This window comes from Hyla sarda, chromosome 9 (genome assembly GCF_029499605.1).
Source record: "Hyla sarda isolate aHylSar1 chromosome 9, aHylSar1.hap1, whole genome shotgun sequence".
In the NCBI taxonomy this organism is placed as follows: domain Eukaryota; kingdom Metazoa; phylum Chordata; class Amphibia; order Anura; family Hylidae; genus Hyla; species Hyla sarda.
The window spans coordinates 53,071,431-53,089,265 of record NC_079197.1 but is presented as its reverse complement, the minus strand read 5'-3'; positions in this window follow the sequence as shown (position 1 = coordinate 53,089,265).

The window sequence follows — 17,835 nt, the reverse complement described above, 5'->3', positions numbered from 1 at the left end:
TGGGGTGTTACTGGATGTTTCACAACCAAATATTCCATCAATGCTTTATCTGTTAATTTCAGTTCGAATGAGTTCTTTACCAATATCTCAATCTTTTGTCCGATTTCCCATTTGGGGTCGGTAGAAAGTGGTTTATATGTATGTCCATCATGTAGTTGTCTGAATATACTTAGATCGGTCCATGATCAAACCACTCCCCCCCTTATCGGCAGGTTTAATTATCAGGTTGTGGTCATGGACTAGTGTATTTAGGGCAATAATCTGTTTGTGTGCCATATTTGGATGTGACAAACTAGAAACAGTGTGCATTAATGTTTCAATAAATTTTTAACCTAAGATTAAAAAGTGTCAACAGCAGATAAAGTTATGTTGGGCACAAAATCACTGGCAACCTTGATATTAGTGTCAGATAAAGAAAAACCTGAAAAAGATGTAGCATTAGACACAAAATTAGATGCTTGATTGTTCTTATCAGAAAACCATAGTTTTAATTTCACAAGAACAATTACTGCACAAAAACAATTACTGTCAAAGGGCCTTATTTTCTGCCCTACTGCTATGCCCAACGTTTCAGTTGAAGCTAGATACTCAGCAATTCACCAGACGGTTGAAATTAAAACTATGGTTTTCTGATAAGAACAATCAAGCATCTAATGTTGTGTCTAATGCTACATCTTTTTCATGTTTTTCTTTATCTGACACTAATATCAAGGTTGCCAGTGATTTTGTGCCTAGCATAACTTCATCTGCTGTTGACACTTTTTATTCTTTGGTTAAATCTGATATTGAACAATTAAAGCACACTGTTACCAGTTTGTCACATCCAAATATGACATACGAACAGATTACTGCCCTGAATACACTAGTCCATGACCACAACCTGATAATTAGACCCGCCGATAAGGGGGGAGCGGTTGTGGTCATGGACCGATCTAAGTATATTCAGGAGGCAAACCGACAACTACATGATGGACATACATATAAACAACTTTCTACAGACCCCAAATGGGAAATCGGACGAAAGATTGAGATATTGGTCAAGAACGCATTCAAACTGAAATTAATAGATAAAGCATTGATGGAATATTTTAGTTGTGAAACATCCAGTAACAAACGATTATATTTACTTCCTAAAATACACAAGACCTTAAAATACCCTCCAGCAAGACCTATCTTGTCTGGAAGGGAGTCCTTGACCAGCCATAGCCCAATCTTTCTTGATGCCATACTCCTGACCTATGTGTATGCTGCAAAATCGTATATTAGGGATATGGGTGACTTTTTGACCAAACTAGAGAACCTAACATTACCGAAAGGAGCAGTACTGGCATTGTTTGACATGGTCAGCCTGTACACCTCCATCCGACTTGATGGGGGTGTGCAGGCTGTCAGGTCGGCGATCCGGGATAACTTCACAATAACTAAACAAGAATTCATAATTGATCTGTTAAAATTGGTATTGACAAACAATTATTTCACCTTCAACGATACTTTTTTATGTCCAACTGGTGGGGACAGCCATGGGGACAAATGTGGCGCCCACCGATGCCAATTTATTCATCACACACATGGAAGAACGGCACATCCATGTATCGCCCCACTTCGGCCTTGTGCTGAAGTGGTGGAGATAGATAGTTGATATCTTCCTAATATGGTTGGGCACTATGGATCAACTGAACCAGTTTCCTGATGATCTGAATAAAATGGTTCCAGGCATTAAATTTACCTTGACAGTATCTTTCCATTCAGTACAATTATTGGACACCACAATCTTTATTAACAATAATAAACTTATCTCAGATATTTAAAAAAAAAAAAAAAAAAAAAAAACAACACTAATTCCACACTTAACTTGACAGCCATCATCCACGGAGAATGATCCGTTCCTTGCCAACCAGCCAAATGGTTCGGGCAAGGAAGATCATTAATGAGGAAGACCAAATAGAACCAAGTTGTTGCCACTTGATAGATCTACGTTATTAACCAAACAATCCAAAAACCAACAAGAAAAGTGAATTGCTTTTGTATCTACGTATTCAGAGGCCTCTAGCAAGATTACATCTGTTGTGAGAAAACATTGGCATATACTGGGCAGTTGTTATAAAAACATCCCTGAATTTGCCAATTCTCCCCTAATGTCTTTTAGAAGAACCCCAAATTTGAGAGATAAAGTCGTAAAAGCAGACGTGTCCCAAAAAAAAGTCCACTCAAAGATCCCTGACAACAACTAGAAAGCGATCTTATCCATGCCTTTCATGTATTAATTGTACCTATATGCAAACAATTACGGAATTCATTCATCCTTTAACTTCTAAAAAGTACAGAACCAACTTTTATCTAACTTGTGATACAGAGTTTGTTGTATACTCATTAAAATGTCCCTGTAATCTTTTATATGTGGGAGAGACCACTTTAAGTGTTAAAACGAGAATTAATCAACACAGGTACTCAATCAGAAAGAAGAGGACAGATCTACCAGTGCCCAGTCATTTTATTAAAATGGGACACTGTGAAAGGGATTTGACTTTTAGTGTGATCGACCATGTACCCCCACTAAAAAGAGGGGTAATTGCACCGCAGCCCTCAAAAAAAGAGAGCTGTGGTGGATTTTTACACTAAAACCTAATGGCTTAAATGTTGATTTTAAATTCACGCAAGACATTTATAACGCTTAATAATCTGTGACTCATTTGATGTATATAAATTGATTTTTTATTTTTATTAATTTTCATAATTTTATTACCGAGTTTCAATACCCTTTTTAATTATCTATTTCAGATGGTGCTGCGGATGGGAGGGACCACTCATTCCATAATTTTTTCACTGTCTCCAGATATTTGTATTATAAAATGTTTACATGTTAAAATGTCTGTTCAGCCACCAGGCAATCTTGCTATTTCATATGATATGTATATAATGGCTATACTTCTTGATTGGCGTCACATGGCTCCTTATGCACCCGGAGATAGCTGCCAATGGTGACTTATCCGGTGTGCTATGAGTGGCTCAGGTGGGTGCGACATTCAATTGCCGCACTGCTGTCATGCCCTGTGCAGAATATGAACGCTTGGAGATTGTTGTAAAGCCATTGATTACCATGCCCCCTTGCAAGATGGCACCAACGCTTCAGAAACAAACAGAACGCATGCGCACCCTACACTGACGCATTGCCTGGCAACGGCAAACAAAGGACCCACATATCTGTGTCAATTCCGGTATACACTGACGAGTACCGGAAACACCGGGACCCAGCGTCTGCATGGGGTACAGTGAAAATACGTATGAATGGTGAGTGGATCCATCCACTGTCCATCTGTTATGATACACAGCTGCACGTAATTAATAATCAACGGGAATATGACTTGTATATTATATTATGCACAGTTATATGTATACTATGGCACGTAATTATATACGGATATACCCTAAAATGATGCACAATGCACTTTATCATTTCTGTATACTGTTATGTATATATGCACTTTATTGTTTAATTAATGATTTGGTCCTGGGTGACCATAAATATACACATGAAATGTCATTTGTTGCTTGAAAATGGTTTGGTGAAAAAACCGAAACGTCGCCTCACGTTGTGTGAATAAAAGGACACTATTTTTGCACTTTAACCCCTTAAGGACCAGGCCATTTTACACCTTAAGGACCAGAGCGTTTTTTGCAAATCTGACCACTGTCATTTTAAACATTAATAACTCTGGAATGCTTTTAGTTATCCTTCTGATTCCGAGATTGTTTTTTCGTGACATATTCTACTTTAACTTAGTGGTAAAATTTTATGGTAACTTGCATCCTTTCTTGGTGAAAAATCCCCAAATTTGATTAAAAAAATAAAGTTTTGCATTTTTCTAACTTTGAAGCTCTCTGCTTGTAAGGAAAATGGATATTCAAAATAAATTTTTTTTGGTTCACATATACAATATGTCTACTTTATGTTTGCATCATAAAATTTATGAGTTTTTACTTTTGGAAGACACCAGAGGGCTTCAAAGTTCAGCAGCAATTTTGAAATTTTTCTCAAAATTTTCAAACTCGCTATTTTTCATGGACCAGTTCAGATTTGAAATGTATTTGAAGGGTCTTCATATTAGAAATACCCCATAAAAGACCCCATTATAAAAACTACACCCCCAATGTATTCAAAATGACATTCAGTAAGTGTATTAACCCTTTAGGTGTTTCACAGGAATAGCAGCAAAGTGAAGGAGAAAATTCTAAATCTTCATTTTTTTACACTCGCATGTTCTTGTAGACCCAATTTTTGAATTTTTGCAAGGGGTAAAAAGGAGAAAATTTTTACTTGTATTTGAAACCCAATTTCTCTCGAGTAAGCACATACCTCATATGTCTATGTTAATTGTTCAGCCGGCGCAGTAGAGGGCTCAGAAGGGAAGGAGCGATAAATGGTTTTTGGGGGGCATGTCACCTTTAGGAAGCCCCTATGGTGCCAGGACAGCAAAAAAAAAACACATGGCATACCATTTTGGAAACTAGACCCCTCGGGGAACGTAACAAGGGGTAAAGTGAACCTTAATACCCCACAGGTGATTCCCGACTTTTGCATATGTAAAAAATAAAATTTTTACCTAAAATGCTCGGTTTCCCAAAATTTTTACATTTTTAAAAAGGGTAATCGCAGAAAATACCCCCCAAAATTTGAAGCCCAATTTCTCCTGATTCAGAAAACACCCCATATGGGGGGGGGGGGGTGAACAGTGCTCTGCTGGCGCACTACAGGTCTCAGAAGAGAAGGAGTCACATTTGGCTTTTTGAAAGCAAATTTTGCTCTGGGGGCATGCCCCATTTAGGAAGCCCCTATGGTGCCAGAACAGCAAAAAAAAAAAACACATGGCATACCATTTTGGAAACTAGACCCCTCGGGGAACGTAACAAGGGGTGATGTGAACCTCAATACCCCACAAGTGATTCACGACTTTTGCATATGTAAAAAAAAAATAATAATAATTTTTACCTAAAATGCTTGGTTTCCCAAAAATTTTACATTTTTAAAAAGGGTAATAGCAGAAAATACCCCCCAAAATTTGTAACACAATTTCTCCCGAGTACGGCGATACCCCATATGTGGCCCTAAACTGTTGCCTTGAAATACGACAGGGCTCCAAAGTGAGAGCGCCATGCGCATTAAAGGCCTAAATTAGGGACTTGCATAGGGGTGGACATAGGGGTATTCTACGCCAGTGATTCCCAAACAGGGTGCCTCCAGCTGTTGTAAAACTCCCAGAATGCCTAGACAGTCAGTGGCTATCTGGCAATACTGGGAGTAGTTGTTTTGCAACAGCTGGAGGCTCCGTTTTGGAAACAGTGGCATACCAGACGTTTTTCATTTTTATTGGGGAGGGTAGGGGGGCTGTGTAGGGGTATGTGTATATGTAGTGTTTTTTTTACTTTTTATTTTATTTTGTGTTAGTGTAGTGTAGTGTTTTTAGGGTACAGTCGCACGGGCGGGGGTTCACAGTAGTTTCTCGCTGGCAGTTTGAGCTGCGGCAGAAAATTTGCCACAGCTCAAACTTGCAGCCAGATACGTACTGTAAACCTCTGCCCATGTGAGTGTACCCTGTACATTCACATTGGGGGGGAGAAACATCCAGCTGTTGCAAAACTACAACTTCCAGCATGTACGGTCTATCAGTGTATGCTGGGAGTTGTAGTTTTGCAACAGCTGGAGGCACACTGATTGTGAAACACCGAGTTTGGTAACAAACTCAGTGTTTTGCAACCAGTGTGCCTTCAGCTGTTGCAAAAGCTACAACCCCCAGCATGTACGGACAGCGGAAGGGCATGCTGGGTCTTGTAGTTATGCAACAGCTGGAGGCATACTACTTTGGCTGGGGATGCTGGGGATTGTAGTTATGAAACAACTGGAGACACACTGGTTTGCTACTTAACTCAGTGTGCCTTCAGCTGTTGCAAAACTACAATTCTCAGCAGTCACCGACAGCCAACGGGCATGCTGGGAGTTGTAGTTATGCAACCAGCAGATGCACCACTACAACTCCCAGCATGCACTTTAGCTGATTGTGCAAGCTGGGAGTTGCAGTTATACAACAGCTGAAGGTACACCTTTCCATAGAATAAATGTGCCTCCGGCTGTTGCAAAACTATAAGTCCCAGCATGCCCATAAGGGAATGTTGGGAGTTGTGGTGGTCTGCCTCCTGCTGTTGCATAACTACAGCTCCCAGCATGCCCTTTTTGCATGCTGGGAGCTGTTGCTAAGCAACAGCAGGAGGCTGTCACTCACCTCCTGCTGCTGCTCCACGCCACATCAGGTCAGTCCCGCTGCCGCCGCTGCTCCTAGGGCCCCGATCCCAACATTGACTCCGGGGATCGGGGTCCCCAGCACCCAGGGTCTTCTTCCCACACCCGCTCACGTCCTCCGGAAGAGGGGCGGAGCGGGTTGCGGGAGTGACACCCGCAGCAGGCGCCCTGATTGGTCGGCCGGTAAACCGGCTGACGAATCAGGGCGCTCGTGAGGTGGCACCAGTGCCACCTCACCCCTGCTGGTTATGGCTGATCGCGGCCATCTCAGCCAGTAATTCCGGGTCACCGGGTCACTGGAGACCCGATTGACCCGGAATCGCCGCAGATCGCTGGACTGAATTGTCCAGCGATCTGCGGCCATCGCCGACATGGGGGGGGGGGGGGGCGCATAAGGATATGCCACGATGCCTGCTGAATGATTTCAGCAGGCATCGGGCACCGGCTCCCCTCCGGCTAGAGGCGGGGGGCCGGGAATCTACAGGACGTACTCCTACGTCCTCGGTCCTTAAGGACTCGGAAACGAGGGGGTAGGAGTACGTCCATTGCCCTTAAGGGGTTAATGGAGTTGCTGCTGCTTATCTGTTGGTATATATATATATATATATATATATATATATATATATATATTATGTATATATATATATATATATAGTGATAAGGTGGCAAGGAAAGGGTGTATTTCCTTTGCTCACCCTGAAGTATCTCTCACCTGCTTCTTAAGTAATGAGGCAGCAGGGAAGGAAGGTGTATATAATATGGAGACGCAGTCTAATCTGGGTTCTCCCTGGGAAACAGCATGCTGCTGTAGGGAGAGACACTTGGACCCTGTTGAGGAAACACACAGCTGGAATCTGTGAGTGGTCCAAGAAGTGGTGTGAATTTTGAGTAGCAGGTTGCAGGAGTCATATGTTTAACTGGCTGAGGGTAACTCACCAGTTCGTAGTCAGGGCATGCTGATATGTGTAGTCAGTGACCAGACGGTCTAGGACTTTATTTTGTTCCTGTTTATGTTTTGTTTTACCTGCAACCTGTGAAAATAAAGCTGGTGAGGAGCCAGACTTGTATGTGGAACTGTGGTCTGTGGTGTTATTGTGAGGAACGTGTCCCGTGGCCAGTGACCAGGACGATCCCAGAGCTAATCCCCAAGACGGTTCGTCACATTTTGGTGGAGGATGCGGGCACGCCATTGCTATGGGCAACCCGTTGCCAAGGGCAACCAATGAGTTGGAGAGGAGCCGTTGCTAGGAGCAACCCCCTGCAGGATTGCAAGTCGGAGGAGCCCAGCAGAGAAGTTCAAGCACAGGATGGTGTCTGTGGAGGAGCGTTGCTAGGGGCAAGGTATCGAGATTATTTTTTTTCTGGAAAAAGGACACCGGCAGGCCGTTGCTGGGGGCAACTGACGTGGGCCACAACCGTGGTCGCCAGGATGAAGCCAAGGTCCCGTGAGTTGTTGGTGGGCGGAATCCCACTGTGGGTGGACTTGGATTGTTGCCAGACTGTATCTAGGATTATGCCGGAAATAATTCTCTTTGTGAAGTCCCGCCCAGAGCCTAGTAAGACTGTTCAAATTACCTTTGATACATGTTTTGGGACAGTAAGCCATATGATGGAGGTATGTGCAGAACTTACAGTTGAAATTGTACTGGGCAGAGACTTTCCGTATTTCTGGCAGCTGTGGGATGCCGAGAGTGCACCTAAGAGTTCGCACACAAAGGTTCCAGAAGTAGTGAGGACTGGGGGGTCTCTACTGGACTGTGTGAATGGTGCTGTATATTGTGAACCCATGCAGGCTGATAATGTTTTTCTTGAAACACTTATGTTAATATGCTCTGATGTAAGTGTTAATTTTTAACGTAAATTTGTTTTCCCTTAGTCCTAACAGCAGCACAAGTGGGGTGTTCGGCCCCAGTGAAGCTGGCAGGACGGTGGAATTTTTAATTCCACCCAAGTAATTAAAGACTTAATTAGACCCCCATTTAAGGCCTCCTCCCTTAGGCCACATTGCTTAATAACAAGTAAAACAAAACAATTCGGGCGGGAAAATTTGTGTGCTGCTGTTAGGACTAAGGGAAAAAAAATTTACGTTAAAAATTAACGCTTTCCTTACGTCCTAACCAGCAGCACAAGTGGGGACTTAGCGAGTAACAACACAAATAGGGAGGGACTACGGCAGAGTGGCACTTAGGATTGATTGCCCAAAGGCCAACTCTTCCGAACGTTTGGCATTAACCCTGTAATGACTAATAAATGTATTATGCGTGCTCCAGAAGGCAGCAGCACAGATTTGTTCTAGAGGAACAGCTTTTCTTTCTGCAAAGGAAGTGGAGACTGCCCTAGTGGAATGGGCAGTGACAAAGGCAGGAGGAGCTAACTCCTGGGCTACAAAAGCCTCCCGGATTGCCCCTTTAATCCATCTACTCAGAGAGGGTTTAGAGGCTTTAAGACCTTTGTTCTTCCCTGAAAAGGAAACAAGAAGGTGCTCCGATCTTCTAAATTCTCCAGTTCTTGAGATGTAGATTCTGAGGATTCTTGAAAGGTCCAGAGTATGGTCAGCAGCTTCCTCGGGAGAGGATGGATTAGGACACAGAACTGGAAGGGATATAGCTTGATTGATGTTGGAGAACGTTGGGACCTTAGGAACAAAGGTGGGCACAAATCTCAACAGGACTCTATCCTGGAGAAAAAGCGTATAAGGCTTGAAAGCCGAAAGGGCCTGAAGCTCGCCAATCCTTTTGGCTGAGGTTATGGCCAATAAGAAGGTGACTTTAAGGGACAAATACCTAAAGTCGACTTCTTCCAGAGGTTCAAAGGGGTGTGAGCATAACCCCTTAAGAACAATAGTCAAATCCCATTTGGGAATGGGTCTGAGAACTGTAGGTTTAAGTCTTTCAGCTCCCTTAAGGAATCTTCTGATTAGGAATTCTTGTGATAAACATCTGCCTAAAAAGGCAGAGAGCGCTGAAACTTGAACCCTTGAAGTGGATGGGCTAAGACCCTTGTCAAGGCCATCCTGAAGGAAACGTAAAATTGCAGAAAGAGGAGGATCTGAGGTTACTACCTCTTTCGTAGCACACCATCGAAGGAAAATCTTCTTTATCCTAGAATAGACCTTGTTTGTAGACTCTGCTCTAGAGTGTGCAATAGTTCTCAAGACCTCCGCAGGAAGCCCACTACTTAGTAGGGTCCTGTCAATCTCCAGGCTGTCAGATTGAGTCTCCTCAGATCTAGGCAGGAGCCTGTGTTGTGAGACACAAGGTTCTGCACGTGGGGAAGCCTCCAATAACACCCCTGACTCATCCTCATGAGTTGGGTGAATCAGGACCTCTTGGGCCAGAATGGTATGATGGCAATCACTGAGGTCTGGTCTTGCCTGACTTTCATCAATTCTCTCGGTATCATGGAAAGTGGAGGGAATATGTAGGCCAGCCTGAACCTCCATGGAATGGACAGAGCGTCTATCGCCACTGGATTGTCCTCTTTGTAAAGAGAGCAAAACTTGTTCACCTTGGCGTTCAGACGAGTTGCCATGAGATCTATCTCTGGCATACCCCACCTTAGGGTTATCTTCTTGAAGATGTCTTCGTTCAGGGACCATTCCCCTTGGACCGGAAGCACGTGACTTAGACGATCTGCCACTATGTTGAGATCCCCTTTGATGTGGACTGCAGAAAGGTGGGTTAGATTGAGCTCTGCCCAAGAGAGAATTAGTCCGGTCTCCTTGAGGAGCACTTGGGACTTTGTGCCACCCTGTCTGTTGATGTAAGCCCCCACAGTGGTGTTGTCTGACCAAACTCTTATCACTTTCCCTAGAATAAGGGGTGCGAAATGGAGAAGAGCTAGACGAACTGCTCTCAGTTCTCTCATGTTGGAGGAGAGAAGTCTCTCCTGAGGGTTCCAAGTACCCTGTACTGGATTCTCGTCCAGATGGGCTCCCCAGCCCAGAAGGGAGGCGTCCGTGGTTAAAGTGATCCACTGAGGTTGAATCAAGGACTTTCCATCTGTCAGATTCGTCCACCATCTGAGAGATGCACGGACTTCGGTCATCAGGTTGCACTTTTTGTCCAACCCTCTGGGGTTGCGATTCCAGACCTTCAAGACTTGATCTTGGAGAGGCCGGAGGTGCCATAGGGCCCAGGGGACTGCCTCTGCAGATGCTGACATATGACCCAACATTTTCATTAGAGTTCTGATGGGAACCTTGCGAGGGACCATCAAAAACTCGGCAGCTCTTATGACTCGATCTTTTCTTTCTGGAGTGAGGGATAGAGTCATCTGAGAGGAGTTCAGAACAAACCCCAGAAACCTCCCAATTTGTAAGCCAGCCCAAGCGCTGGAGAAAATCTAGAGCTAGATGAAGATGAGACTGTAGAACATCTAGAGTAGCGGCTTTTAGAAGCCAGTCGTCTAGATAAGGAATGATCTCTAGACCTTTTAGTCTGAGAGCAGAGACCACTGGAGCCCCCACCTTTGTAAAGGTGTGGGGGCTGAAGTGATGCCGAAAGGCAGAACAGTGAACTGGAAATGCTTTACCATACCGTTTATGGTGACAGCAACCCTCAAATAGTTCCTGTGAGCAGGAAAAATAGGAACATGAAGGTAAGCATCCTTCAAGTCGATGGTAACCATGAGATCTTGAGGGTCCAGGATACTGACTACTGAGCGAATGGTTTCCATCCTGAACCGCCTTTTCCTTATAAATCGGTTTAAAAAGCGAAGATCTATGATCATACGCCAGTCGCCCGATGGTTTCGGCACAAGAAATATTGGGGAATACACCCCTGACCCTCTTTGGTCAGGGGGAACTTCTTCTAGTGCATGTTTCCCCATGTACTGTAGGACAGAGTCCTCTAGAACAGCCTGTTTTGGAGGGGAGATGAAATCTATTTTGTACCCCGACTGAATGACGTCCAGAACCCAAGGATCCTGGATTTCTTGCATCCAGGTTGACAGAAACAAACTTAAACGTCCTCCGACCGGAAGGGGATTGGTAGATAGCTTCTCTACCTGAACTTCCCGAGGGAAAGGGAGAGGGGAAACGTTGGTGGACCTTAGAGGAGAGTCATAGCTCGGCCTTACGGTCTTTACCGAGGCCGCGTCCTCCACCACGCTTTTCAGTAGACTGGCGTCTCTGGGATCTGGAAGGGCCCTGGAACTCCCCCCCCCCCCTGGATCTACCTTTGCCACGAAAGGACTGTACAGGTAGACATTTACTTTTTTTATCCGCAAAACCCTCCATGATTCGATCTAACTCAGACCCAAAGAGCCAATTAGGCTCAAAGGGCATCCCACAGAGGTTGAACTTTGAAGTATTATCAGCTACCCAGGGACGCAACCACAGGGGGCGCCTGCTTGCGGATGAGAGCGCCATGGACTTGGCAGCAAGTTTGAGGTGCTGTTGGGATGATTCGCAAAAGAAGTCTACCCCGAGAAGTAGCGTTTTGAAGCTGTCCAGAATATCCTCCCTAGCAACATTACTTTCAATCTCAGACTGAATGCGTTGTACGTGTTCTTTGACAAAGTCCGCAACCTCACTTGAAGCAACAGCCACCGAGGCAGATGCTGAGGCCGCCGAATAGTTGCGTCTTAGAAGGGAGTCCACTTTCCTGTCAAGGGGGTCCTGGAGGTTACTGCCATCATCTGCAGGAACTAGAACCCTCTTGGACAGCTTGTTAACAGCCATATCCACTTTTGGCGGTGGCATCCAGGAATCTGATTCAGCTTCTGATAGTGGAAACATCAGCTTGAACCTCCGGGTGACAACAGCAGGCTCGTCTGGGTGCTTCCACTCGGCTTTCAAGTGTATCATCCACTTTGAAAACCAAAGGTCCTCTAGAGGTGGATGTTGAGGCTTCCCCTTGATCAACATCCTGATCCCTTGATCGGATGGATCTAAGCAATCTCTGCGTCTTTTCCGCAGGAAAAAGAGGCGGAGAGATCACTTCCTCTACTGACTGTTCCGACTGATCGCCCACGGACATAACGGAATCCTCCACTACAGACGAAGGACCAGACTCGGTCCTAGGCCTCTTAGGCGCAAGGGAATTTTTAATCCCGTTGATAGAATTTCCCATGAATTCCTTCATCCAGATGAACATGTCCTGGACTGTAGGTTCAGCTGGATTAGCGGGTGGACGACATCCAGGACACCTGTTGTATTCATAGGAATCAGGCAGTGGAGTACCACAGTCAGCGCAAGTTAGATGGCGCTTTTTTGAACCAGACTTGCGACTACCAGCATGTGTATCACTCGACGGAGGAGTGGACATAGTTCTATTGAAAAATAGACACACTCTTTTACAAAACCCAAGAATAGCAGGAACCACACAAGTGTAGTCAAGCTAGAAAGGCAGCAAGAGGCCAAATGAAGGCCAGTACTGCCTTAAATAGGGGAGAGGGTGGCAAATTTAAAATAAGCCCCGCCCCTCCAGGAAGTCAGAGCACCTAGCAGATCGAAATCTAGAAAAACGATCTAAAGTAAAAAACTTTTGCTCTGAGCCCCTTTCTTACCTTGGAAGGGGCAGCTAACTAATATATTTAATTAAAATAATAGTTACAACTAGCGCTCTTTGCGCCAGAAGGCTCCGATGCCGGACCGGAAGTCGTCAGATGACGCACTTCCGGTCTGCGGCTTTGCACACAGCAGAGGACCGGAGCGAGACAGCGGCGCTGCTGGGAAGGTAAAGGCGGACTGCCCGAGTAACAGGGGGATCGGAGGATCCCGCGAACCATAGAGGGCGGCGCTAAAGAAAGAAACTGCATCCACGAACCCGGACCGAAGTCCCGGGTCATAGATACAGAGTCTGAAAAACTCAGCTGGGGCAGCGTAAAAAAACGCCGCCCAGGCTGACAGAAAGGAAGGGGCAGGAAGCTGCAACCTTGGAAGAAAAAAACAATCCCTTCTCCACATAAAAAGAGGGGGAAGGGGAAATCCATGCAGGCTCTGCTAAAAAACCAGAGCCTGCACCATCCTGCTGTCCTGCACAGGACAGAAAAAAAGCAATGTGGCCTAAGGGAGGAGGCCTTATATGGGGGTCTAATTAAGTCTTTAATTACTTGGGTGGAATAAAAAATTCCACCGTCCTGCCAGCTTCACAGGGGCAGAACACCCCACTTGTGCTGCTGGTTAGGACGTAAGGGAAAGAGTTCTATTCCCACCTCTAGCAGGACAAAAGAAAACCTGTGTGAGCTGAAAATAGAAGGTAAAAAGATGATGGTTTCGTTAGATCCAAAATGTGTAATAAGTCTGGTAAAGACCAGCTGCAGAAAGCCAGACCCTGCTGTAATGTCTATATAAGCCGGTATTTGGGGTTATAAAACAGTCAATGTGTGTATTTCTACTCCCTATGGTACCATAAGTCACAAGGTTGCAATAGAGCCTACCTTAGAGTATGAAGTAGTGCTGGGGAAGGGTTTTCTGTTTTTTTCAGCAGTTGTGGGAAGATAGCCAGGTGACTAGAGCAGGAACACCTGATAGGCTCACAACACTTTCACCACATAACAGGAGACAGTAACTCAGAAGAGGATGAGGACGGGAAGTGTCAGCAGACCCTAGGTATATCTCAGCTGGGAGTGTGCCAGACCACTAGGGGAGCTGAAGAACAGTCTGTGAGTCAAGTTAAAGAGGTGACTGGAATAGAAGCTACGGAGATGGCTGTGGAAAAACCAAAACTCTGGAAAAGAGTACCGGTGGAGCTGGGGGCTGCGCTTACGGTCACAGACAGAGTCCTAAGTGAAGAAGAGGTGACGTCTGAACCAGAGAGAGGTCGTAACCAAGAAGGTCGAACCGCTGGATCAAATATTTTTGCAGACCCAGGAGCCCTATTAGTTTTTGCCAGGCTATGGAGAGACTGTGACACGATGAAAGAAAAGTCTGCCAAGAAGCCGAAACACAGTGCAGAGGAAGTGTTTGGGAATCACCCGGATTCGCTGGTGCCAAGAGCCATTGAAGTTGTTGCTAGGGGCAACAAACTTACCACCAAGGGATTGCCGGTCCGACAGGAGTGTTTAGCAAGAGTCTCCAGAATTGCCAACATGGTGGGAGAGGAAGAGTGCCAGGTGTCGGTGGCACCTGTTGTTGATGATAATTACGAGGCACAAGTGGCCGCAAACCCGAAAAAGGGGGAGACTTAATCTAGATATGGAGAAGAGCTGGGTCGAGTGTCTGACAGAGGACCAGAGGATGTCTCAAGGTCTAACAGCGAGAGTGAGGAGACCGCTGTCAGTAAAAGATCTCGGAAAAGATGAGCTGGCCTTGGGAAAAAACTGGAGCAGATCCAGAATCTGGAAGAATCCCTGCAGATGGTTTCTGTGAAGTTGACGGAGAAAGAAAAAGAGGTACATCGCTTGACAGAGGAGAGGGACAAATCGCTTGCTGACTTTAAGAAAGAGCAAGAAGCGAGGCTTCAGCTGGAAAAAGTCATGGAGCACCACAGAAGTGAGTTTGTGGCTCTGAAGGATGAACTGTCCCGCTCCCAGGGTTTTGTGACCAGCAAAGAGAGTGAAGTGGAGAGTCTGGCCAAGCGGATATCATTCCAGGAAGAAGAAGGGAGTCTTCTACATGGTGCATATCAGGCTCTGCGGAGTGATCACAAGGCTAAGATGGAAGTTGATGCTCTTGCCAGCAATCTGGAGAGTGTCTCTAAAGCTAAGAGACAACTTGAGGAGGAAGAATGCCCTTGCACATGCTCTTCAATCTGCTCGTCATGACAATGACTTGCTCTGTGAGCAGTATGAGGAGGCCCTGGAACAAGTTGAGACTCTGCAATATGAAAACAAGAATTTGCAAAAGGAGATCTCAGATCTATCTGAACAGAGTGGTGAGAGTGGAAAATCTATCAATGAGTTAGAGGAGACCAAGAAACAGTTGCTGGACAGTGAGAAGATGATCTCTGCAAAGCTCAAGAGTGAGCAGCTAAAATATATAAAGCTGGAAGATGACATGAAGATCTTAAAAGAGAGCCTGGAAGCGCAGAATGAAACGCACAGAAGGTCCCACGTAGCTGCCTTGGTTTTGCTGGGAGCGCAACTCTACGAGCAGGTGGCTGTGCTTGCAGACAATGAACAGTTTAGGAAACAATTGCTGTCTTCAGAAGATACTGTCAGGGACCTGACAGAGTTACTTGACAGTGAGAGGATGTAGTCCGCTAAGCTCCAGTGTAAGCAGCGGAAATATGAAAGAAAGAAAGAGGACCAGGAAGTCCTAAAGGAGAGCAGAGACCAAGCTATGGTGGAATTGGCTCAAGAAAGGCTTCTGGGGCAGAAGTTACAGGATACAGGGATGCTTTCTCTGAAGCTCGGTAAAAAGTCCTCTAATGCTAAGATTGAGGTGAAGCCCTGTAAGAAGTCCTCTGAAGCTAGGACTGAGCTGAAACCTGGTGTGAAATCCTCTGAAGTGGAGACTAAGGAGAAGTCAGGCGGGAAATCCTCTGAACCTGAGCAGACCAAAAATTCTGAAGGTAATGCTGAGGCAGAGAAATCCTCTGAAGCAGAAGCTAAACCAGAGTCAACCTCAAAAGCTATGAGTAAAGAGAATGGCACAACTGAAGCTACAGGTGAAGAGAACAGTAAGCCTGAAGAAGCTGCAGAAAAGAGCCAAACAGTAGTAGAAGCTGTAGAGCCAAACCTGAGGAAGCTGGTGCCCCTGAAGAGAAAGCTGGAAGGGATGAGGTGAAACCATGTGAGAAATCCAATGAAGTCAAAACTGTGGAGAAACCAGGTGGGAAGTCCTCTAAAGTTGAAACTGAGATGGACCCGTGTTGGAGGTCCTCTGAAGCTACAGAGAACAAGAAAGTGATTGGTGAACCCACTGAGGCCGAAAGATTCTCTGAAGCAGAGACAGAGGTCCGGCAAGCCAGAAGAAGGCAAAGGTTAGAAGCATCGGTCCTCTCTGTCCTTAATTTCAAGAACCCTGCCCACACCAGGGTGAAGAACCTGATACTGGAGAGGTGTGACCGACAGACTTGCAATTGGTGGCTGGTAAAAGTCCGGAAGAAAAAAGTCAAGAACTTCAGAGACTGTGGGACAAAAGTTGTCCAAGAGAAAGGAAAGGCAGATGGTTTCTGCCTTTCAAATACATGTGCTCCTTCCCGGTGGTCTGAGCAAGGGGGTGGGGGGGGGGGATATGTAATAAGGTGGCAAGGAAAGGGTGTATTTCCTTTGCTCACCCTGAAGTATCTCTCACCTGCTTCTTAAGTAATGAGGCAGCAGGGAAGGGAGGTGTATATAAGATGGAGACACAGTCTAATCTGGGTTCCCCCTGGGAAACAGCATTCTGCTGTAGGGAGAGACACTCGGACCCTGTTGAGGAAGCACACAGCTGGAATCTGTGAGTGGTCTAAGAAGTGGTGAGAATTGTGAGTAGCAGGTTGCAGGAGTCATATGTTTAACTGGCTGAGGGTAGCTCACCAGTTCGTAGTCAGGGCATGCTGATATGTGTAGTCAGTGACCAGACGGTCTAGGACTTTATTTTGTTCCTGTTTATGTTTTGTTTTACCTGCAACCTGTGGAAATAAAGCTGGCGAGGAGCAAGGAGCCAGGACGATCCCAGAGCTAATCCCCAAGACGGTTTGTCACAATATATATACATACAGTACAGACCAAAAGTTTGGACACACCTTCTCATTCAGAGTTTTCTTTATTTTCATGACTATGAAAATTGTAGATTCACATTGAAGGCATTAAAACTATGAATTAATACATGTGGAATTATATACATAACAAAAAAGTGTGAAACAACTGAAAATATGTCATATTCTAGGTTCTTCAAAGTAGCCACCTTTTGCTTTGATTACTGCTTTGCACACTCTTGGCATTCTCTTGTTGAGATTTAGTAACCTCAAATGGTTTTCACTTCACAGGTGTGCTGGTGTGGAGGAGGAGGTGTGATGGTGTGGGGGTGCTTTGCTGGTGACACTGTTAGGGATTTTTTTCAAAATTGAAGGCATACTGAACCAGCATGGCTACCACAGCATCTTGCAGCGGCATGCTATTCCATCCGGTTTGGGTTTAGTTGGACCATCATTTATTTTTTAACAGGACAATGACCCCAAACACACCTCCAGGCTGTGTAAGGGCTAATTGACCAAGAAGGAGAGTGTTGGGGTGCTGCGCCAGATGACCTGGCCTCCACAGTCACCGGACCTGAACCCAATCTAGATGGTTTGGGATGAGCTGGACCGCAGAGTGAAGGCAAAAAGGGCCAACAAGTGCTAAGCATCTTTGGGAACTCCTTCAAGACTGTTGGAAGACCATTTCAGGTGACTACCTCTTGAAGCTCATCAAGAGAATGCCAAGAGTGTGCAAAGCAGTAATCAAAGCAAAAGGTGGCTAGAACCTAGAATATGACATATTTTCAAATTTTTTTGTTATGTATATAATTCCACATGTATTAATTCATAGTTTTGATGCCTTCAGTGTGAATCTACAATTTTTATACTCATGAAAATAAAGAAAACTCTGAATGAGAAGGTGTGTCCAAACTTTTGGTCTGTACTGTATAGATATATATATATATATATATATATATATATATATATATATAT